Below are 24,887 nucleotides of genomic sequence, written 5' to 3'. Positions count from 1 at the left end.
GTCTAACATATTTACAGCAACACCTAGAGGACAAGTCCAAGTTCAGGTAAAACATAAGGCTCTAAAAGACTACCTGGAGCAGACTAAGTACATGTTGTTGGAGCAATTCCGAGTAAAGGTAGATTGTTATGGGGTGAGGTGACTAAGCTATGATGGTGCTTCAGCTGCTGGTGCCATAATGACACTAAAGGAAAAGACTGAATATTGACCTTAATACGAGTAAGATTTAGGTTAATATTAAGGAATAACTTTCATTAATTAAAAAAAAATACTGAGCTCTGTTTATACTACTTTCTGGGACTGAGGAGAAGTCAAAGGAAATATAGTAAGTGGTTCTGCCTTACCCACGGTTTCGCTTTTCATGGTTTCGGTTACCTGCAGTCAACTGTGGTCTGAAAATATTAAATGGAAAATTCCAGAAATAAACAATTCATGTTTTAAATTACGTGCCATTTTGAGTAGCGTGACGAAATCTCACGCTGCCTTTGTCCTTTGTCCGACGTAACCCGCTGTCCGCCTTTCAGTAGCCACCTGAGTATCAGATCAACAGGTAACCCTTATTTTGCTTGATAATGGCCTCAAAATACGAGTGGAGTGATGCTGGCAATTCTGATGTGCTAAAGAGAATCTGTGGAGTGCTTCCTTTAAGTGAAAAGGTGAAAGTTCTTGACTTCATAAGGAAAGAAAAAAAATTGTATGCTAAGGTTGCTAAGCTCTATGGTAAGAACAAACCTCTACACAAAACTGTGGAGAAAGAAAAAGAAATTTGTGCTAGTTTTGCTGTTGCACCTCAAACTGCTAAAGTTACGGCCACAGTGCATGATAAGCGGTTAGTTAAGATGGAAAAGACATTAAATCTGTACAAGAAGATATTTTGAGAGAGAGATCACATTCACATAACTTTTATTACAGTATATTGTTATAATTGTTCTATTTATTATTAGTTGTTGTTAATCTCTCACTGTGCCTAATTTATAGATTAAACTTTATCATTGGTATGTATGTATAGGAGAAAAGGTATATATAGGGTTTGGTACTATTCGAGATTTCAGGCATCCACTTGGCCTTTTGGAACATATCCCCCCATCACCCCCCCAAGGATAAGGGGCGGGCTACTGTACGTACTTCTTGCTCTTCATAAACTTACGGTTTGGTCGTAGATACAAGGCATTTGTTTTGAAGTATAAGACATAGATAAGGAAGTCGATGATTAAATACTGAAGGAAAGATGTAAACAGGAAATCAAGTGAATATCCTAGAGTGATCTCAAAGAAGAGGATTAGTGACTACATGGTGATGTGGAAATACTGTGAGCTATGGACTCATACAGATTGTGTTCAAATGCAGGCTCTGATGCTTAGCGGGTGTGTGACTTTGCTGATCCTCTGTTTCTTTATCTGTAAAACTAGAGGTGTAATACCTAACTTGTAGGGGATCCCGTGAAGATTGTCAATAATGGATGCATTGGTTTGGGACTTCATTTTGGGGTAGTGAAAATGTCCAGAAGTTGATTGTGGTGATGGTTGCACAACTCTGTTAAGATATTAAAATCCATTGAATTGTATACTTTAAATGGGTGAATTATAAGGTGATATATATATATATATATCTCCAAAAAGTTAAACATAAATTTACCAAATTGAAAAAGTTTACCATATGATCCAATAATTCTACTCCTAGGTATAGAGACAAGAATAATAAAAACATATTTGAATGTTCGTAACAGTGTCATTACTAATAGCCCCCAAATCAGGCACAACCCAAATGTCTATCAGCTGGTGAATTGATGAGTAAAATGTAAAATATCCACACAATGGAATATTATTCAGCCATAAAAAGGAATGAAGTTCTGATGGATAAATCTCAAAAATGTCATGGTAAGGGAAAGAAGCCAGATGCAAAAGACCACATATCGTATGATTCCATTCATAGGTAATGTCCTGAAAAGGCAAATCCATAGAGACAAATAATAGATTAGTCGTTGCCAGGGGCTGGGGGTGGGGACAGGGAGTGACTGCTAATGGGCACAAAGGGTATTTGGGGGGTAATATAAGTATTATAAAATTGGTTTGTGGTGATGGTTGCACAACTCAGTAAGTTAACTAAAAAAACATTGAATCGTACATTCTAAATAGGTGCATTTTATGGTATGTAAATTATACCTCAATAAAACTGTAATGGATTCAAAGTGTCAAGTAATATATGCTTAATATATTATAATATAATTGCTTTTATCTTTGTTGAAGCAATCAGGGAAGGCCTTCTGAAGAAAGGGACCTTTGATGATGGGTGGTGGGTAGGTTTGGGCTAGATAATGGGGAAGGAAAGAAGGAAGGATAAGGAAATAGTGTGAGTAGTGGCCTGGAGTGAGAAATAGGCCTAATGTAATGAGTGTTGCTTTAGAGCTAACTACAGTATGGAGTCTACTAGGGGCTCTTGGGAGATAAGGAACTGCTGCAATCAGACTGAAGACTGGTAGTGCACAGCTGACACATACCAGTGATGAGTAGGTAGAAATGAAGAGGTCTGAGTGATACAGGACCCAGGTGATAGTGACAGTTTGTCAGCTGGCTGGTGCTGATCCAAACCATTTAGAGGCCGATTTCATTCGGAAGAGCTTAGGTGATGGGATGTGATACTGGTGGGGTGTGATGTGGTGTGACAGGTGTCTAAGCAGTAGCTTACATAGTAAGATCAGTTTTATGTCTGAGCAAGTATGCTAGAAGGGCCAGCCTGAGGAGTCAGGCCCAGAGTGACTAGCTTGGGAGCAGGTAAGGTAAAGATAGAGTTGTGGAGACATGTAGGTAAAAAAAAGTGCTGATCCAGCTGGCTATGTTTTCTCTGGCTGCTCCGGAATTAGGTAAGAAGCGCTGACTACACTACCTTCCAGTCTTATGAGTTAATTACGTAAGCAGCCCCGTCAACATTATGGCTTTCCAACAAATTCAGTGAGGTCTCTGGGGGAGAAGTCTCCACATGTCTTCTCGAAGTTGTCTAGAATTTTAAAGATTTCCCACCCAACTTGAAGCCAATCCTTACAGTGCTTAATCTAAGCGATGTGATAAGATCATGACCTTTTCAGAAATGCCCTTGCTGTCAATCCTAATTCCGCTAAATTTTACGTGACAGGGGAAGAATGAAACATTATAAGCTAGTTTGTCAAGCATCTCAGCAATCTACTGTGGCAATAATCTGCTGCAACTCAGCTCTGCAATGATGGGGTCTGGTGAGTGATGTTCTTTAACTTGGAAGGAAATTATTAAGTATTTGGCCATTGATTAATGAAGTAAAAATGCACTAAGTAGACCTTGAAGTGATAAACTAAATAGAAACCTTGACAGCCCTTAGTCCCTCCTGCCCACTATCCATACTGTGATTTATTTTGAAAATGATGACTGTTCATTTTCTTACCCACATACCTACAATGACTCAGAAAAACCAGTGTTGACAATCAACAGATACAGAAATGAAAAATACTGCGGGTAACTCCTATCTTGAGTTTTAATCACCATTATAAAAGTAAAAAAAAGTACCTATAAAGGATTAGAGTTGTGAAAGCCCATCTTTCCTCAAACAGCTGTTCTGATGTATAAATTAAAGAGCTATGCTATCATTTTTTGATAATATAAACATAAAAGATCAAGGAAATTGAAATTGCATCTTTATTTTTTCAGGTACACTTTATGATTGGTCATAACAACAAAGTAAGTATGTGATATTTTTGAGTTGATCACCCATTAAGTTTTAGAATGCTTTTAATCTCTTCTTCATCAATGTGTCCCATTTTCCCAAAGACCATAGATACTACAGTTCACAAACTGAAGAAATGGGATTATTTTGGTCATTATTGCTTTTCTTAATATTTTCATGAGTTATCAAGTTTCTTTCTGTTAAAATTTCCCTCTGTATCCACAAAGATTATTGAGTGCTTTAGAGGATTGACAGCATACAGCATATTCGTTTTTCTGCCTCCTGCTTTGGTGCCTCAATGTGATACACAGGGTACAGTCTGAAATATTTGATACTCTTATAGACTAGTAGCTCATGAATCCCTATTGAGGCTTGTTTGCCATGAGTAACTTTTTTTTTTTTTTTGGTCCAGGTTAGATTTTAGCATGTCGTTCCAGACTATATATAGTTTTTGAAACTTCTTTCTAGAGCTATTCTCTCGATGTAATCATAAGGCAAATGAATGAAAACCTCCCCCTTCATCATAAAAAGGCTTTACCAAACATGAACATAATGTAACATTCATAATGGTCAAAACCAAATGAGATATAAAACCAAGGTGGCATGGAAGATTCCACTAGAGATGGAAGGCTTACCAGTGTTGCCTTGAAGTTTCTTCCCTAGACTTCGAATGTTTTTTGTTCATTACAGCCCCTCAAAATTTGAATACTACAGCCCCAAACCTTGCTTCATGACAGTCCCTGTGTGGGCAACTCATTTACCAAGAATTATAATTTCTTAAAAAGAAAGTGAGAAGATACTAGTTTGATAACACAAATCAATTCTTCATATCGTGGTGCTCAACAGGTATGCTTATGAATTACTGACATATAATAGTAGATGGCAGTTCCTGCATTACTGCCACTAAAAGATAAATCTATGATGTATTATTACAGCTTTTATTGTCTCTTAAAACATCATCAGATTGATTTTTAGAGTAGCAAGAATGTAATATTAAATACACAAGATACCCTTCTCATAAAGGAGAGGAAAACCAGCCTTCTTTGTGCTTGAGCACTCTAGTGTCAAAATGGAATGACATTTCTGAGAAACTTCTTGTTTCAGCACAAAAAAATGTATACCTGTTTCATACTTGACTTTAAAAAATGCAGAGCCAGTTTGTTTGTAGAAGAAAAATCACAGGACCAAGAGAAAGAAAAGCCAATGTTTCAGTCCTACCGCTATCACTAACAAGCTGTATGACCTTTAACAATCCACTTAAGTTCTGTGCACCTTAGTTTCCACCTCTGTACAATTTTATGGTTAAATTAGATGACCTTCAGGTTCCCTTTTGGTTTTAATATCTTATAGTCTAAAATGATTAATGTACATAATACATATGTACCTTATTTATAATTATGTACCTTAGTTGTATGACGTGACGGCAATATAGAAGTGAAAATGAAATAGTCCCTTTCCCTTCACACGTAATAGTGAAGGACATGGTTCTATAATCTAGAAAATTCTTGACTAACTAGATACTTAGGGAAAGGGATGTTAATTGAGGCTTTTAAAAAATTTAGTAGTACAGCTATCTTTTATTTCAGTCTTTGTGTTTAAAACATTTTATAAAACTGTAGTCCATTTTACTACCTTCATAAGTACAGTTTAGTGAACATAATTGAGTTTTACTTTAGTATTTGGAATATTTTTTCAGGGTCTCAAGTTCATAATTCTGAAATAAGTCTTTATTGTAAAGGAAAAGCAAGAGAGTGTGATGAATTTATATTGGACCACACCATTTCTTAGGAGATGAGTTTGGTTTTCTTTAAGTACATTCAAGATATCTGCTTGCTTAGTCACCATGTTTCTTTTTCTCATAAAAGTTGAGTATAGAACATGAAAGAAAATGTTTCATCAGTTTGGCTTCTGTTAATTAAGGTTTTACTGTACATAAAATCCTAATTAGTAACATGGGAATCTGGTTGGGTTTTTGGGAATTAGTACATTCAGCTTTCAGTGCCAGATTTGGTTAGGAGCATGGGCTGACTACATGATGGTATCCAGAAGAGATCAACCAGAAAGTAAAGGTAAAGCATGCGGGAGTTGCTATTTTTTACCCAGCTTTATTGAGATATAATTGGCATATAAGATTGTGTAAGTTTAAGATGTATTATGCAAAATGGATAAAGAAATTTAAAATATTTGTGTTGAGGGAATTCCCTGGGAGTCCAGTGGTTAGGACTTGGTGCTCTCACTTCCATGGCCCGGATTCAATCCCTGATTGGGGAACCGAGATCCTGTAAGCTGCGTGGCGCAGCCAAAAAAAAAACACAAAACTATATCTCTCTCTCTCTCTCTCTCTCTCTCTATATATATATATATATATGTGTATATATATATATATATATATACACACACACACATACATACATACATACACATATATACACACACACATATATATTCGGGTTGAAGAAAAAAGAGCAGGAGATAGATCTATCTTTCATCTCTTTGAAGAGCTCTCTTATGGAAGAGTGAGTAGAATTCCACTTGGAAGGAATCTGAAAAATTGTCTATTCCAATACCTCCTCTTATACATATCCATATAATATTTGAATCCCTTCTACAGCATTCCATTAAGTGACTGAGATCATCTGGAGAACTTCTGACGCAGCCCATTCCACCCATGACTGCCCTTGTTAGCTTTTCATTATGTTGATCTCAAATATGTCCATCTGCTTGCTGCTTTAAGCTGTACAGAATATGGCTTTCATACCATACCCCTTTCATACCATAACCCCTCAGATACTTGAATAACAGTTAATCATGTCTTCTTATTGGATCTGATTTTTGCCCCAGAATCTTAACAAGTAGACTGGTTCTCCAGAGGGTGGAGGTAGCACCAAGAACACTCCACTGCTTAAAATCTGCTGTTGGCTCTCTGTTGCCCGAGATATTGTACCAAGTTCCTTATCATGGCATTTAAGGATCTGCCTACCTTTGGCCTTAATTCCCATTATTTCTCCCATGCCGGCTTTACTCCAACCTCCTTTGACCTTTCTCTGTTTTATTAATGAGTTATTTATTTTGTTTTCATTCATGCCCCTCTTCTAGAATAGCCTTCTTTCCCTTCTGAGACCAGTGAATTTTCAAGTTCAAGGTCCAGGTCAAATGTCCTCTCTTTTGTCAAATATTCCTATGCTTCTCTTCATTCCCATCTCCTTCCATCAGAAAACTATTCCCTAATATGTTCTTAAAAAAAAAAAATTCATTCTTTTTTATGGCTGAGTTATATTCCATTGTATATATGTACAACATCTTTTTTTTTTGTTTTGTTTTGATTTTTGGCCACGCCGCATGTGGGATCTTAGTTCCCTGACCAGGGATCGAACCCATGCCCACTGCATTGGAAGCAAGGAGTCTTAACCACTGGACTGCCAGGGAAGTCCCCTAATATGTTCTTATACTCACAGCCCATAACTCTTTTAAATCATTTATAACATTTTATCATGTTTAGGTTTTATGTATTTGCCCAGCTGATATGTGAACTCTTGAGGTTAAATACCATATCTTGTTCATACTTCTTTCCCATAGATTTAACATATTTGAAAAAAATTAATGTATAAATGATATATAAAGTAGTATTTCATTTCATTGGTCATAAACTTCATTCATCAGTTTCATAGGATGTTACCCAATTTTACCTTTCTGAAATGTGATTCATTCAATCTGTAATTTCTTTTGTTAGATTTCTATCATACACTTTTCTTCTCAACATTTGTCTTTCCAGATTGAAGAACCTTTTTTTTTTTCCCCATTCCATTAATTAAGTTTTTTTCTGGATCTTTTCCATAACTGTTGTGGAGCAGACCACTGAGCAGGAATAATTGGGGTAGGGTTGGGGAGAGAGGCACCATGGCAACTGATAGCACCATTCATCCTAGGTGAAAATTCTCAGCATTGTTCTACTACCATCACTACTTCTTTCATTCTTGCTCGCTTCCCCCAGGACAGCTTCTGATTCTCACTGAATCACATAGCAGTTGTGATTATTTCCAAGTCAGTGGCTTATTATTAGTTTGTCTTTTTTTGCTCAATAATGCAAATCCAGAGAGTGTCGTCCTTAAAATTATGTGCATTTTAGTGTGTGGTACTAGAATGTTAGTTCTTACTCTTCCTTTGAACATGCATCTTCCAAAGCATTGCAGATCAATTCTAAATCAACTTTTCACTGGAATTTATATAAAATTACAGGATATTTCAAAGCCAACTTTTATTCTCTCAAAAAAGGAGAGGAAGGACGAGAAGGAAAAGTATAAAGGTTGAATGGGAGCCTGAAGTCAGTTTCTTTATGTAAAAGCTTGAAAACAGAAACAGTCTCCTTCTGAAACAAAAAACAAAACAAAAACAAGAAACAACCACCTAGAGAGGCCATTTCAAACTTTGGCAGCAGTAAGAAAGCTGTGGCCTGCTACATAGATTAGACATGATAGAAGTTTGCCTGCCTCACCAATCTTTGAATAGCAATTCCTTTTAATGACTGAACTTGAGTTACTGAAAGCCCAGATAAGTGATAATAGTCGATCAACTGGAACCCAAGAAGCGATGAGCAAGTTGAATGGTTTTTCAAATACAGGGGAGCAATAGGAAAAGCTTTCATTAGATAAACTATATTTTCCCTTCCCTGTCAACAAATAGTATTTCAAATTCTTTAACCTAGAGTCTCTGGCAAAACATCCCTTACCCAGAAGGCTCCAACATGATAAACTGAAATCTATTTGAACCCCAATGTTATTTTGGGAATAAATGCCCTAAAATGCTTGGGAAGCTCTTCATGTCATTGGATTTTTTATGAGACTGGATTTCCCCTCAGATCCCTTGACTTGAATTCTAAGGAGAATGAACCCTTTCTTTGGGGGTGTTGAGGCAAGAATGAGCTGTTAACATTTGGTGTGCATCTCTGCAAACCGATGTATTATTATGGTGAGAAGTGAACATTGATCTCTGAGCTGCCATTTCTATTTCTGAGAAAAATTACATTTGAAAGTCACTGAAAATGAAGCATTTATGCTTTAAATTCTATATCTATAAATACTGTATGTTTAGGCCTTTTACTTTTTCCTTATGTGAGATATTTCTGCCTTTAAATAAATGACACATTTAAGTTCAAATATGTAACTAGAAGGAGCTATTCTAATTTGAAGAAACCCTGCTTGGGAAAATTCATAGCAGGCTCACTCTTCTTCCGTGGCCTTTTAGGGCTTCTGACCTTCTGTCTCAAGCATAGAATTTTGGCTCCAAGTTCCTTTTTGGCTTGTCCTGGCATTTGCTCTGCTAAGAGACAGCTCTTTAAAGAAGGATAGTGTGAATTTCTACCAGATTGAACTAATGTAAAAAAAGGACCTGAGTTTAAACCAACCAACCAAACAACAAACAAGAGACCATTTAAAGCAATTAGAACTGGAAATAAAACTATGTTTGCCTGAATCACCGAACTTAAAGTTCTTAGCATTCTCTGAACTGAATATGTAGTGTGGAGTTATTTCATTCAGTTTAATTCACTAAGTCAAATGATGGCTTATTTTCATGCTTTGTTACTGCCTTTGAAAAAAATCATAAGATAGTCTTTAAAAAATAACACAGTAGTGATAGAATTATAGTATATTTTCAATTTGAAAATGACCTTAGAGACTAATCTGACTGCCTCCTTTCTCAGATGACAAAATTGAGACCCAGAGAAAATGAATTAAGGCAGGTCTTATATAACCTTGGTATCCTCTCAGTTCAGTGATCTTTCCAATACTGCAAGTTGTTCCCTCTGTAGTCAACTCTTTGGGGATTGTAACTTGAAGAGAACAATAATGAAGGGTGTTAAAAGTTGCCACTAAGTTTCTGTTCTTCTTCATTAGCATAAGTAGCTAGGCTCAGAATCAGGCTTATTGGAGGGAGGGACTCTGGGCTAGAAGTCGGTAGTAGATGGAACTGGGGAAGGTTGTCACAGACCCTCTGAGTTTCAGAGAAAAGCTGACCCAGACAGAAATTTATCTGTGAAATACCCTTAATTCTGTACCAATCTTGTGTGCCTTAGTTCCCAGCTTCCCACCAGTTTGCCTCTTTAAGGCACAGACTTAGGCTTGGCAAAATCCTTATAGGTATGTAAGTCATCTATTCCTGTTGTTTGAGTCCTTTCCACAACTTTCTTGACAAGTGGCAATTAAAACATGCAGGGATGACATATCTTCATGCTGTTCAACTATCCTCATCACTCTCTTCTGAACATGCTCTATTTGGTCCATGGCCTTTTAAAGACGGGGAACCCATAGTTGAATACAACACTCTAGGTATAGTTTAGGCAGCCCAAATTAGATCAAGAATATCATATTTCTCTTCCTAGAGTCTACGTTTCCATTCACACAACCTATGCTCACGTCAGCCACATCATCCTGCCAACTCCCTGTGCTTACAGTCTACTAAAATCTCTTAGTCTCTATACACACACTCTTTTAGAGCCAATTTCTCCCACGAGGTACTTATGTAGTATAGATATTTTTTAATGCAAATGCAAGATTTTATGTATCTGTGTATGAAATTATACCGTGTCATATTTGGTCCATAGTTCCATCCTGGCATGAATTTGGGGCATCATGATTGATAGTATGATTCAACATGTTAGCTATTCTGGCTAGCTCTGTGTCACCTAAAAACTACTTCCTCACCTATGGCATGGATTTAAAAAAATGTTAACTAGGATGAAGGAAAGGAGATCGCTAGAGACAAATTAACCAAATTAAACCTTGGTATGGTTGTTCATTCATTTATGTGTTAATTGGCACCGTCATTTGTCTCATATATTGTTGAAACTCATCTAATAGTATATCACGAAAGACTTTGCAGAATGCTTTGCTGAATATGAAACACATCTACCTATTTCCCTGTTCTGTCAATTAGTCAGCCTGCTCAAAAGGAAAGTGAAGTTAGTCTGTCAAGACATATTCAGAGTTGCCTAGGCTGGCTACTGGTTCTGGATGCATCCTAGTCTCAGAGCTAAGTCAGTACTCTCAGAAGTCTCTCATGCGGGCCAAGAAACATAAGTGCTTTTAACAGTGCTTCCTCATGAATCCTGGGTTTCAATTTATTCTTACTAATGATTCTGTTATTCTTTCGAGTTCAAAAATCTCTTTGACAGAAAAGACAGATGCAAAATAGGAGTTATCTACTTAGTGATTCCAGGGTTTGTTTGACAACTATCATCATTACACCACTGACTCGAGCAGGGCTCATATTCACTCATTTTTCATCATGCCCTGGATATACCTTAAAAACCCTCCACCCCTGAATTTTTTGGCCTCCACATCTTTCCTAGGTTATATTAGGTTTAGCTAATCAGACCCTATTCTTGATGGTATGCTATTATCCTCATCTTTTAGCATCATCTTTAAAAAAAATCTGACTTTGTGAAAAAGTTCCCAATTGTAGCCATATCTTAATCTTAAGGAAACTTCCCTTTTATCTCCTGTCAGTAGTACCAAGATAATGATGATGAAGGTTATGAAAATGACAGTGACAACAACAAAAGTATTCTAGGAGCTAACAGCTATTAAGCACTTACTAGGTGCCAAGAGCTATTCTGTTTTAGTCTGTTCAGACTGCTGTAACAAAGTACCATAGACGGATGGCTTATAAACAACAAGCATGTATTTCTCACAGTTCTGGAGGCTGCGAAGTCCAATATCAAGGTGCCCGCTGACTCAGGTTCTAGTGAGGGCCCACTTCTTTCTGTGCCTTCGCATGGTGGAAGGGGCAAGAGAGCTCTCTGGGGTCTCTTTTATAAGGGTCCTAATCCTGTTTATGAGGATTCCACCCAAATGACCTAATCTCCTTCCAAAGGCCCCACCTCCTAACATTGTCCCATTGGGGGTTGGGATTTCAACATGAGTTTTGTGTGCATGCAAACATTCAATCCATAACATATTCCTAGTGCTTTTCCCTTGTTAATTCTTAATTTTTACAACAACCCTTTGAGATAAATCCTATCATCTCTATTTCACATATGAGCATATGAGGGCATAGAGAGGTTAAGTAGCTTGCCCCAAATCCCATGGTTAGTAAGTCTCAGAGCTGGAAGCCCTGCATTCTGATTCCATAGCCTGGGATCTAAACTTTTACTCTACTGCTTGAGAACACAGGTCAGACGCTGAAAGGTTGAATTGTCAGGGGAATCATGATGCAGTCTCAGAACATCTTACAGGAAAACTTGCGGGGTGTACAGAATTAGTTTTTGGCATGCCTCATCTCCTCTTCTGCACATTTAACTACCCTACTGCTTCTTGTTGCTAAATTGTAAAGTTCTAGAGGGTATGGTTTATGTTTCCCACATACTATAGCCAAGCACAATGTTAAATGTGGGGTGTATGTGAAATCCTTGTGGAATTAAATAAGTGATAAACTTTGGAATTCATTGTTCAAAAAAATATAATGGGCTGTATTCTAGAGGAGGTGTGTGTGCATGTGCACATTCAGGAGCTCAAACACGTTCTCGAATGAGCTGTGAGTAGTGAGGGGAAACACAATACCTGGCATAGAGCAGTGCTCAGTGACTGCTAAATGAATAAATGAATGAGTCAGAGAGGCAGAGAGAGTTTCCTTGGATTAAGATCCATATCAGTGGCCCCCCTGCCTTATTTCTGCAAAATATATACTCTTTTGAACCATTAACTAATTGATCCAGTGTGTTAAAGTCTTTTATTCAGATCTGAGTCATAGTAATTATGCCAGCAGTTTACTATACTGTCTCATCACAAGTTCAATTAAAAACACAAGTGTGGGGCTTCCCTGGTGGCGCAGTGGTTGCGCGTCCGCCTGCCGATGCAGGGGACACGGGTTCGTGCCCCGGTCCGGGAGGATCCCACGTGCCGCGGAGCGGCTGGGCCCGTGAGCCACGGCCGCTGAGCCTGCGCGTCCGGAGCCTGTGCTCCGCAACGGGAGAGGCCACGACAGTGAGAGGCCCGCGTACCGCAAAACAACAAAACAAAAAACACAAGTGTGTATCTGTATGGGATGTGTGTTTATCTATATAATCTCCAAAGACAGATAAGAATATTATGTGTTTTTTGTTTGGGTAAACAGATCAACTCGTAGTGTGTTTCAGGTAGGTGAATACAGTTCATTATCTTAGTATCTGGGTAAATCTTGAGGTAAAAATGGACTCAGACCTATTCAAATTTTAATATCAGACTTTAGACAAATCTTTTCATAACAAAAAATAAATGGAGAACATATGATGGCTTAGGTCTTTTATATATAATTATATGGTTCCCAGAGGGGAGTTATAATTGAATTATAAGCTGCCTCATGAGTATTCTAGCCAGTGTTTAGAGAACCACGAAGCAGAGCTGAGCAATTCTTTTTTCACCAGCTAGAATGTGAACAAGACACCCTATAATTCAATTATAACTAGCCTCCAGGAACTATGTAATCATATTATGAAGTAGTTTGGGGAAACTGGGAAACTGAATGTTTTTCAACACATTGTATATGTTTAAATGATAATTTGATAATTTTACTTCCCCTCTCACCTTTCCTAATGACGCAGGTATGGGGACACGTTTTGTGACATTAGTCTCATGTACTTAAAAAATTTTTTGGAATAAATTATCATCCTGGGAAGTCCTTAGCTTACTCTCCTTCGATTGTAGGATTATCTGTACATACATACACATCACTTAAACTCTTTGGTCCTCAATTTTCCCAACTATAAAATGATATATTCGAGTTAGATGATATTTAAAGTATTTTCCAACAATTAGGGTGCTTCAGAGAAGAAGACCAATAGGATCAATTGATTATTGATTGATCTATGATAAAAATATATATCATATATATAGAACTATATATACACACATATATATATAGAGAGAGAGAGTGAGTGAGAGAGTGAGGGTTTAAGGAATTGGCTCACATGCACGGTAGGCTGGCAGACTGGAGACCCAGGGAAGAGTTAGTGTTGCAGCTTGAGTCTGAAGTGTGGAAGCAAAATTCCTTATTCCTCAGTCCACCTCAGTCTTTTCTCTTAGGGCTTCAACTGATTGGATGAGATTTATTCACATTATGGAAGATAATCTTCTTTACTCAAAGTCTAATGATTTAGATGTTAATCACATCCAAAAAAATACTTCCACAGCAACATCTGGACTGGTGTTTGACCAGTAAGTGAGTACTATGGCCTAGCCAAGTTTACACATAAAAGTAACCATCTAAGTCTTTATAGCAAGAGAATTTTATACTATTCAGGGTCTGCTTCTCCAGATTGTGGATTATCTTTTAGGAACGTGAATGTAAATTGGGAAGGTGAAACTTTAGCTCTGAAGCTTTGGTATAATTCAACATTGTCATGAATATAATATATAAAAGTAGATATTTTTATTTGTAACAAACTCATCCTAAGAAATATGCCTTCAGAAAAGAAAAACAACGTGTTTAAATCTGTTTCCTATTGAAGACTTCCTCGAATTTTCTATTCTATAAGTAACTGATGGTACAGTAACTCTCTGTAGAAAACCCACCCTTATCTGCTTTTCCACCATCTTACCATCTTACGGAGGTTTTCTCTGAGTAACTAACAGTTGTGGTGGCTATATTAATTTTTAATATTTGAACTAGTTTTTATTTAAAAGCAGTGCATACACATGTACATTAATGCTCATAGCAGCACTATTCTTTTTTTTTTTTTTTTTTTTTTTGCAGTACGCGGGCCTCTCACTGCCGCGGCCTCTCCCGTTGCGGAGCACAGGCCCCGGACGCGCAGGCCCAGCGGCCATAGCTCTCGGGCCCAGCCGCTCTGCGGCACGCGGGATCCCCCCGGACCGGGGCACGAACCCGTGTCCCCTGCATCGGCAGGCGGACTCCCAACCACTGCGCCACCAGGGAAGCCCAGCATTATTCTTAATAGCTAAAAAGTGGAAACAACCCCATTTGGGTCAATAGATAAACAAAATGTGGTATATACATACAATGGAATATTATTCAGCCATAAAAGAGAGTGCAGTTCTGATTCATGCTACAGTAATGATGAACATTGAAAACATGCTAAGTGAAATAAGACATTCACAAAAGGCCACATATTGTATGATTCCATGTATATGAAGTATCATGAATAGGTAAATCATAGAGAAGAAACTAGATTGGTGATTATCAGGGGCTGAGGGGGAGAGTGGGAAATGGGGAATGACTGCAAATGGGTACAGGGTTTCTTTCTGAGGTGAAGAAAATATTTTAAAATCAATTGTGGTGATGGTTGCACAACTCTGAAGAGACTAAAAACCACTGAACTGTGCATATTAAATAGGTGAATTGTATGGTATGTGAAATATATCTCACTAAAGCTGTTGAAAAGTAATGTACACATAGGAAAAGTTTCAAACAACACTGAAGAATATATATTGGAAAGTTAAAGTCTCCCTTTCACTCCCATCCCAATCTGCACTCACCCCAGGACTCATTCCTTACTGGTAACCACTGTTAATATGTCTTGTCTTTGATTTTTCACTCAGTGGTGAAACACTGTTTTGTCCCTTGATTTTTCACTCAATGATGTTTTAAAACTTTCTGTATCAGCACATATACAGCTTTAACATTCTTTTGAACAGCTGTCTAGTAGTCCTTTATGTGGGTACATCACAATCTTTTTAAACATTTCCCTCCCGCAGAATTCTTAGTTCTTTCCAGTTTTTGCAAAAATGCTGCATAGACTTTCTTTCATATCTATTCACAAGACAGTAGAAACATATGCCTGTAAGATAAATTCTGAGACATGAAATTGTCTAGTGAAGGGGAATGTGCATTTTATTTTATTTTTGAATTTTATTTTATTTTTTTTATATAGCAGGTTCTTGTTAGTCATCAATTTTATACACATGAGTGTATACATGTCAATCCCAATCGCCCAATTCAGCACACCACCACCACCACCCCCTGCCGCTTTCCCCCCTTGGTGTCCACAAATTTGTTCTGTGCATCTGTGTCTCTATTTCTGGAATGTGCATTTTAGATTTTGATAAGTATTGATTGCTTCATTGCCCTATACAATAGTTGGACCAATTAGACTCCCATTGACAGGGCTTGAGAGCACTTATTTCTTCTAATTAACACTGGGTATTATCAAACTCGTTAATCTTTGTCAATATGATGAGTAAAAAATTTTTTTTCTCATTTCAGTTTTTAATTGTGAAGAAAGTTGAACATCTTATATTTTCTCATGTGTTTTCTTCCTGTGAATTTTCTGTATGCTTTGTTCACATTTCTATTGGGCTATTGGTCTTTTTATTGTTGATTTGTAAGAGCTCTCAAACATTAAGGAAATTAGCCCCTTGTCTGTCATAAATGCTGCCAAGATTGCCCACTTTTTCATTTTTCTTTATTGTCTGTTTATGACATTTTTTGGATGGGTACTTCTTTAAAGTGTTTGCTTTGTTGCTTTCAAATAGATTGGGATGTACAATAGAAAATATAGTTCACACTAAAAATCACACCTTTATGTGACTTATTTTTTTTCGATGAGGCCATGAAGTCCCCTCTGGAGGAAACCCTCAAATTACCAGTGCTGTCAATACTCCACTTCACAGACCCTTGTCCTCATAGATATCAGATATTCCTTAATTCTCATCCTCAAGTTTAAGGGTATTTTTTGGTTGTTTATTTTTTAATTGGACACAGATTGATCAATAAAAACATGATAACATTGAACAGATTTCAGATCATTTTTCTTTTGCCAGGGCATTCTCACTTCACTCAATATAACAGCTGCCACAGTGCTTACATTATATGCTAATTTAACTCTATTACTCTTTTCTTATATACCAGATAAGAGTCTTTACAACACACAATTTTATAATGGAGACAAAAAGGCACAGAAAATGGTTTAAAGTAGAAAGTGCAATTAAAAACACAGAAAACCTGACAATAGGGTATTAGCTATTAGTACTACTTTCCTTTTCTCTTCCCTTCCTCCCTCTCTTCATCTCTCCCTCCTTCTCTCCCTCATTTCTATTTTAGTTTTTTCATTTTTGCTTTTTTTCCCTTCCCTCTTTCCTTTCTTCCTCCCTCCCTTCCTTGTTATGAAAGCAATTACACACACAGTAAAAAATATGTGTGTGTGTGTGTGTGTGTAGATAGATATAGATATATCATTAGAAACAGGATACATAAAGTAAAACCTCCCCTACTCTGCATCCCCCCCAACTCTCCATTGAAATGCCCCAGAAGGTACAAGTTTTTTTTATGTATTTTTCTTGAAATTTCCTATGGAAGTACAAATGGGTATGTGGGTGTGGGTGTGCAGTATATCATCTTGCAAGAATATATGCATACAGATGAGTGTGATTCCCTTAGGAATAATCATCTCAGCCTATACGCTAAATCTAGTGCCATCACTGCTAAACATTTTCTTAGGGTTTCTTTCTGACGACTGCTTTTAGACCTTGCGAATTATCATGAAATGTACTCACTGGTGGAATTTGTTTTCTTTGAAGATGGAGCTGATTTGGGGGGAATAAGCAAATGCTATTTGGAGTCAAGTCTGTGGAATATAGGTGTTCAAAATATGTAGTATGACCTTTGATCAAAAACTCCAGAACAGTTAAGCTGATTTTTTAAGCAGCCCATAAACAAACACTGAAGATAATCATCAATGAGGAATTGTATTTTGAGTAATGACAATATTGTTTGTATGTTTATGGCATCACAAGATGACAGAATCAATGAAGGAGCCAAGGCTCATTTGAATGTATGAATTCCACTGTACTGGTTTTTGGATGTCAGAGTTCTACTTATAAAATTTGCCTTAATTCCCCTCCTTAAGAGAAGAAGCCTCATTCTAGGTCAGCAGTGTGGTACATCCAGCATAGACTTCTGCTTCTGACAGTAGCCCTGAGGGGTATAATGACAATCGCAGAGGTGAGGAAGAGCCCCCTGAATTTTTTTGGCAGTCTTTAATAACCTGTTGTACAAAGACTCTTTTTTTAAAAAAGAAACCTATTTTTAAAAGGATGTCTGATTATAGTCTGTTTCTGACACAGATATATTGTTTTAGTTTGGCTTAAATTCATCTCTTATCTCTTCAGAGAAGTAAGATATACATCTTACGACATTCTCTATCATCATTCACATTGAGACACTTAAAAAAACTTTTCAAAAGCTGTCACTTAATGAAATCATTATTATGTCCTAATATTCAAGAGTTTCTTGCTTCAGGACAGCTGCTATTTTCATTGACTTTGATGGCCTGTATAGAAGCTTAAGATTTAAATTAATGAAGGGCACAATAATAATCTATGGTCAATCTTTCCTAGTTTAGGTAAGAACTGTGGCACAAATAATTGCTTTTTGTTTTTCATTCTGTAACATGTACAAATGCTAGATGCAGTAGAACTAGGAAAAATATTGCACTGTGATTATAAAGAGGATTTGTGGTACCATGTGTTGGGCATGAAAGAATGTAATTATAAAAGCCATTCATAAGAAGTGAAACTTGGTTTCTAAATATGACAGGGTAGATAGGAGGAGGCCAATGATTTGGATTCTTAGTAAGAGCCCTGACTTTCAAAATGAAGACTAGTCCTCTAAATTAACTGCACATTTCCATCAACATATTATTTTTTCAGATGAAATGTGATGGGGCAATCCTGTATTGTTAATCCTATGTTGTTAATATGTTGCTTTAAATATACAACTGTTCACGTCTATATACAGTGAAGCCCGTGTCAGGCAGTCCCAGTTCTTGTTAAATACGGGCTTCCATGTTTCTATTCACTAGTTTGTTCCTTTTTGGAACATGGCCCTTCACTGCAACTAAACGGGCAAAATGTGGGTAGAATCGTCTTCAGATGGTTTTATAGAATTTATGTTGACAAGATGTCATTCCTTCATTCAAAAAGCATGTGTTGAATACCTACTATGTGCCCGTCACTGTGGTAGGTGCTGGGAATATAGAAATGAAGAAGATGGCATATGCCCTTGAGGAACTCATAGTCTGAGGACAGAGGTTGGAGTAAGGTGCTGAGAAAGAAGTGTCTTTACGGTATTGATTGACTATACTAAAGGCTTTCTCGATCTCCTCCTCCATTAAATACATAAAAGGCACACCTGAATTCAAATCCCATAATAATTACCTCACAGAATTTCGGTGAGCTTTATAATTTATGCATATAGTGAGACTAGTCTTTTGTGAACAGTCAATAAATGGTAAGTAAGATCATGATTATTAATATATAATTTGCTTATATGGATTGCAGTTGTGTGGCTGAGTTTTTTTTTTTTTTCTTTTCTTTTTGGAAGCATGATTTTTACAATTTAAAAAGTGACAAACGTTAGAAAAGAAAATGACTTTTCCCAAAGCCTTACAAGTGCTTATAGATCATACCAAACATGCTTTTATGGTGACACATTTCCTATCTGTCCAGCATGGAATGCATATTACACTTGCCTTAAACACAACAATTTCATTTGCCACTTAACTCCTGTCTCACACATTTTTCCTTCATACCTCCCTCGTAAGGGTCATGCCAAGGAAAAGTGTGCACAGAAAAACGTTACCCTCCCTTCCTCCACGTCTCCTTTCTAGTCTCTGATATCTTCCCTGTCAAATTGAAGCCTTAAAATTGGACTCATTTTAGGACATGAAAAGCCAGCATTGAATAAAGAAACAGAAATACTTCAACCTGACTTATGGCAGAAAGTTTTATGTGCTGTTTTCCTGTCTCTGTCCTTTATGTCCCTGGTTTCAAGCTTTCTCTACTTAATGTTGAAACATTCAGTCATTGGGAAAAAATCAGCCAAATTAGTTGGCAGTTTATAGACAGATTTTTTTTTAACTGACGGCATTTCTCGAGCTTTTTGACTCTATGATATGTTGGTACAGACTTAAATGTATCTTTCAAATGAGAGATAATATTTGCGTTGGAGTAGGAGTGTCAACTTAATCACATTTTGTTTTTGTTAACTGACTATTAAGCCTAAATTCAGTTTTAGTTTATTACTAGTAAAAAGCCCAGTAAGTAATTTTACTTCCTTAGTAAATTCAATAAAGGCGTGGATAGCACACTGTATATGTGTATGTTAAGGAATACGTGTGTATCATGTGCCAGCTATTGTGAAACATACTGAGGAAGCAGATAAGATGCTACCTCCTTCCCTCATCTTGAAGAAGGGTCACAGTGTAAATAGAGACTTACTGTAGAAATTTGGTGAGTGCTATGATAGAAATATGAACAGATAAGATAGGGCAGTTATCTTTTCAATAACTATCATTCATTCATTTAAGAAAAATTTCTTGAGCACCTACTATATTCTAGTTACTATGCAAAGCATTGGGTAATTAGCAGTGAAAAAACAGACCCAGTCTCTGCTTTCTGGAATTAATAACGAGACAGACAAGAAATAGTTATAAAATTAAAATTGTAATAAGTATGCTGAAGGATAATTACTGAACGGTATAAAAATATATCAGAGGGGACTTCCTGGCAGTCCAGTGGTTAAGACTCCACGATTCCACTGCAGGGGGTGCAGTTTGATCTGTGGTAGGGGAAGTAAGATCCCACATGCCGCGTGGCATGGCCCCCCAAAAATAAAATAAAATAAAATAAATATACAAAAATATATATATATTAAAAATATATATATATATATGGCCTTAAACTCATTCTGGTGGGCAGGGAAGTCTTCCCTAAGCAAGTGACATTTAAGTTGAAAGGTAGAGGAAAGGCAGGAATGATCAATGCAAAGAAAGGACAACAGTTTGTTGCATTAGGACAGTGGTTCTCAACTGAGGGTGATTTTGCCCTCCAGAGGACATTTGGATATTCATGGAGACATATTTAATTGTCACAACTTGGGGGTGGGATGCTACTTAGTATCTGGTGCACAGAGGCCAAGGATGCTGCTAAACATACAATGCACAGGGCTCCTCCCTCCCCCAACAAAGAATTATCCAGCCCCAAATGTCAAAAGTGCTGAGGTTGAGAAGCCTTGCATTAGAGTCTAATAAAAGAAGGGAAGATCGGCGTACCGGGGAAAAGTACAGAAATAGTACAAGAGAAACCTGAGTTCAGTTCAGCAAACTTTATTGAGTGTGTATTGTGTACTAGGCATGAGGGTGAAAGACTTCGTTCCTCTCCTTAATGAGCTTAATCTACTAGGGAAAACATAGGTAAACTCCCGAAATAGTACAATGATATAAATAATTATACTGTGCAAAGGACACATTGAGAAGGGGTGACTAACACATTTTGAAGAGGTCAGGAAGAGCTTCCCTACAGATAAGACACTTGAATAGATTTTAAATTGTGAATAAGAATTAATCTTTCTGAAAGCTTTGGAATCACTGAGGGCAGAGAATTAGAAAATGGACTACAGAACCTTAGAAATGGACTAGGGAGCCAAAATTAAGGCTTAGGAACACAAGAGAAGGGTATGACATTCCCTAAGCTAGCAAGCAGGCTCATCCCAGTGGGTCCTGGAACAAAAATACAAACGTAGCCTCAGGCCTGCGAACTGACCCCCTTCCTTGCCATCCGCAGCTCTCTGTAGACAATTTGGGCAAAGAACTGTGGGGCACAACATGGTCTGGATGGAGGGGAAGATCAGGCTCAGTGTGGGCATGGCTCCCTGGGCTCTGCAACATTCTCATTCTGTGAGCAGGAGAGTGTCTAGGGTCCTCTAAGGTGAGGTGCAAGGCCGGGGTGTCAGCAGCTGGAAAACCCAGAAAATGCAGCTAGAGGCTTGGAGTCAGTTAAGTAGTTACAAGTCAGGGCGCAGAAAACACAGATTACTTTAGGTAATGGATATAGTCTGGATTTAGGATAGCTTTTGGATAGTAAACGTGAGACACTGTTAGCAAGGACATCTTCATCCTGAGGCCCCAACCTCTGAAACAACTGTCTCAACTAGAAGCTTCTTGTGTATCTCCTGCTAGTGAAGGAACAAATACAAGAGTATTGTAGATAAGTGAATATTTCTTCAAAATAATTCAAAATTTGGGGTATATAATGTTCATTCTTCTGAAACACTCTTTTTTTGCTGTGCAGGATTGTACCTAGAGATGGTATAGGTGGTTTAGTTGATTGTATCTTGACCCTTGTGTCCATGCTGTAAATTCTGATGTTAATTTAATTAGCTCGTTGTAGAGCTATGGAATTTTTTAAAGCTAAAGAGGTCTTTAGAGCTTATATAGTCTAATGGGGTTCAAAATTTTACCTTTTATTTTTTAAGCAACAGAAACTTCTGTTTTTGAGACAGCATAGCCATAGTGGTGAACAGTGTGCATGGTGGAGCCAGACTGCCTGGGTTCAAATTTGCATCTTTTATTTACTGGCTATGAGAACGTGGGCAAGATCCTTAACTTCTCTGTGTCTCAATTGTCTCATCTGAAAAAATGGGGATCATGTGCTGATTAAATCAGCTAATGCATAAAAAAAGGCTTAGAACACTGCTTGGCACCCAAGAAAGTATCATTAAAATCTGTAATATTTTTCCAAAAAATAATCTTTTATAGAACCCAAACCTATACAGCAGACAAAAGAAAACCATTTTGGTTGAATGGGAGAGGGTGACAGATGTGACAGTGCTGCTCAGCCACACGCCACCCTACAGCCACTACCAATGTGGAGCCATTCCTTTTTCTTCCAGTAGAGGCAGTCTGGAGAGACTTTGAACACCTGGAAATAATTTGAAAACCGCCAGTCTAAGCCAGTCACCTGTTTTTGCAAATGAGAAAATTGCTTTAGGTGTATTAACTGAGTTAATCCTCACAAGAGTTCCCATTTTGAAAAAAGGTCAATAACTTGCTCAAGGTCATGCTACTAGTAAACTGCAGAGATGGAATTTGAACCCATGCAGAAAAGCATGTCAAAGGATACAGGTATTTTTACATGTTGGCTCCCACATCTACCATCTTCCCCAAAGAGGACTTTGTCATAGATTAGATATTTGATTTTGAAGTCATCTCAACTTTGTTTAATCTCAATTAAATTAGAGCATAGTAAATTAGAATAGAGTAAACTGTCAATCGATATTACCTAGTATTTTTCTTTCCTACAATTTTCAGTCACTTTCTACTGTTTTTTATAATAGTTTTAGCAACTATCATGTCAACATGCTACCTTAAAATTTATTTAATTAAATTTGTACCACTTTTGGAAAATGTGTTTGGGCGAACAACCATTTCTCTGCTTCTGTTTTCTGTTGGCAAAGCCTGAAACATTTGTGTTCTGCTCATAAAAGTACTTGGTGCTGGCAAGCAATGGAGTGGGAGTTGTATTGTCTGTTTTATTTGAGGGATCTATCCATTGGATTGCAGGTCTTTTAAAAAATGTTAACAATATTGGTCTTCAGGTGCAAAATGAACTAAATGTCCTTTTCATATTATTATTGTTATGATGATGATGATGATGGTGGTGATGTCTTTGAAGGAGGGGAGAAATCTGGTTGCTTGTTGTGTGGCACTGTGGTAGCAGTTGAGCTTGCTCTCTCCCGTATAAAGTGTCTTCGGTTAAAACTGAATGCGTTAAATTTCCCCACTGCATCCAATTACTTCAGTAATTGAAAAGGATAGCATTCCACTGTAATTATGTTTTCTCGTTGCTGCATTTCTTTTAATTTATGGGATGATAAAAAGTAAAGCAATGCAAAAAACAACCATTCGAAGAGCCATTTGGTGCTGTTCCTGTTTGACCCCGTCCATTTGATATTTCCAGATTTTCTGTGATTTTGGTCTGTCTCCCTAAGCATGGTTGGTTAGCTTCACTCGTTATTTTCAATAGCACATTAAATGTCCCCTGAGACCCTGCTTTCTGGCTGACATTTGATACTGTTTCTGCTGTCACTTTGAAGATTCTATACTTCTCCAGCTGTCGGGTTCTGGAGTAACCTGCCTGTGTTGCTTACATCGGAATCGTTTAGAAATTACAAGGAAACATGAATGGGAATGTGATTGCATCAGTATTTCTAATGAGCACTTTTTCACTTCCTATAGATGAAGTAATAGTAATAAAAACAATAACAACAACAACAATAATAATAATGGAAGATGGAGGATGAAGGTGAAGGATGGGGAAGAGGAAGATACCATCAAGAAAGTGAAATGAATGGGGAAAATATTTGCAAACCGTATGTCTGATAAAGGACTTATGTCCAGAATATATAAGGAACTCTTAGAAGTCAATAATATAAGAATAAATAACTCAATTAAAAAATGGGCAGATATCAGCAAGATGGTGGTATAGAAGGTATCACACTCATATGTCTCCTGAGCAACAATAATTTGACAGCCATCCAGGGACAAAAGCACCTTTGTGAGAGCTTTGAGCTCCAGGTAGGAGATTAGAAAACCCTGGTGGAGTCCAACACTGAGGAGGGCATTTTGAGAAGTCAGGCCCCTGCCCAGGTGGCAGATTCCCCAACCATGGTCCCCCAAAACAGTTCTGTCTCCTCGTGGACTCAGCTATAGCCCTGTTTGGCTTTGGTCCTGCCTTACCAGCACCATCTGCTGGAGAACTTAGCAGAAATCATGCCCACTCGTGCCCCAGATGACAGGCCTGCTGAACTCAATCCTGACTGTGACTATGACCCGGCTCCAGTCCCACAGTCATCAGTCCTGCCTGGGGACTGGGCAGGAGACATGCCTGATTGTCCCCTGAGACAGGCCTTCATATCCTGAAATGGGCCTATGACTCAGTTCCAGCCCTTCTCAGCCATGGGTTGACAACACATGGCATCATTAGCCATGGCCTGCTCAGAGACCGGGTGGGACATGCACCCATCCATGTCCCTGAAGCAGGCCCTGTGACATCGGTCCAACTGCAGGTCCCTGTAACTCAGCTCAAGCCCCTCTCAGCCACGGGCCAAGAATATTCTTGTCTACCCAGGAGCCAACTGGGAGCCATGCCTGCCTGTGCCTTTGGAGGTAGACCCGTTGACCTTAGTCCAATTGTGGGCCTTGAAACAGTCCTGTAACCTGGCTCCAGCTCCTTGCAGCCATGGCCTGGGAATAGTCCTGTCTGCCCAGGGACCCAGAGGGAGATATGTCTATCTGTGGCCCTGAGGCAGGCCTATAATCTTTGGTCCCAATTGTGGGCCCTGAAGAAGTCCTGTCACTCAGTTTCAGCCCCACTCAGCTGTGATCCGGGGCCAATCCCACCCACCCAGTAACCTGTTGGGAGCCTTTC

At 38.0% G+C, this 24,887-nt stretch overlaps 1 protein-coding gene across 13 annotated transcripts in view; it reads left to right on the top strand.

Annotated features, from left to right (window-relative positions):
- Positions 1–24,887, top strand: part of TENM1 (teneurin transmembrane protein 1) — an 813,855-nt gene that overhangs the window by 122,306 nt on the left and 666,662 nt on the right. For 2 of the 13 annotated variants that reach the window (XM_028482664.2, XM_055081840.1), the window contains 2 exons: positions 3,130–3,226; positions 3,675–3,704. The exons of 10 other annotated variants lie outside the window; for them this stretch is intronic. The gene's annotated coding sequence lies outside the window, so the exon portion shown is untranslated. The remainder of the gene's footprint in view (positions 1–3,129; positions 3,227–3,674; positions 3,705–24,887) is intronic. One more of the 13 variants, XM_028482665.2, reaches the window with a different exon arrangement.

Source organism: Physeter macrocephalus, chromosome 21 (genome assembly GCF_002837175.3).
Source record: "Physeter macrocephalus isolate SW-GA chromosome 21, ASM283717v5, whole genome shotgun sequence".
NCBI classification, from domain to species: Eukaryota; Metazoa; Chordata; class Mammalia; order Artiodactyla; family Physeteridae; genus Physeter; species Physeter macrocephalus.
This window is presented reverse-complemented; position numbering and strand designations above follow the sequence as displayed.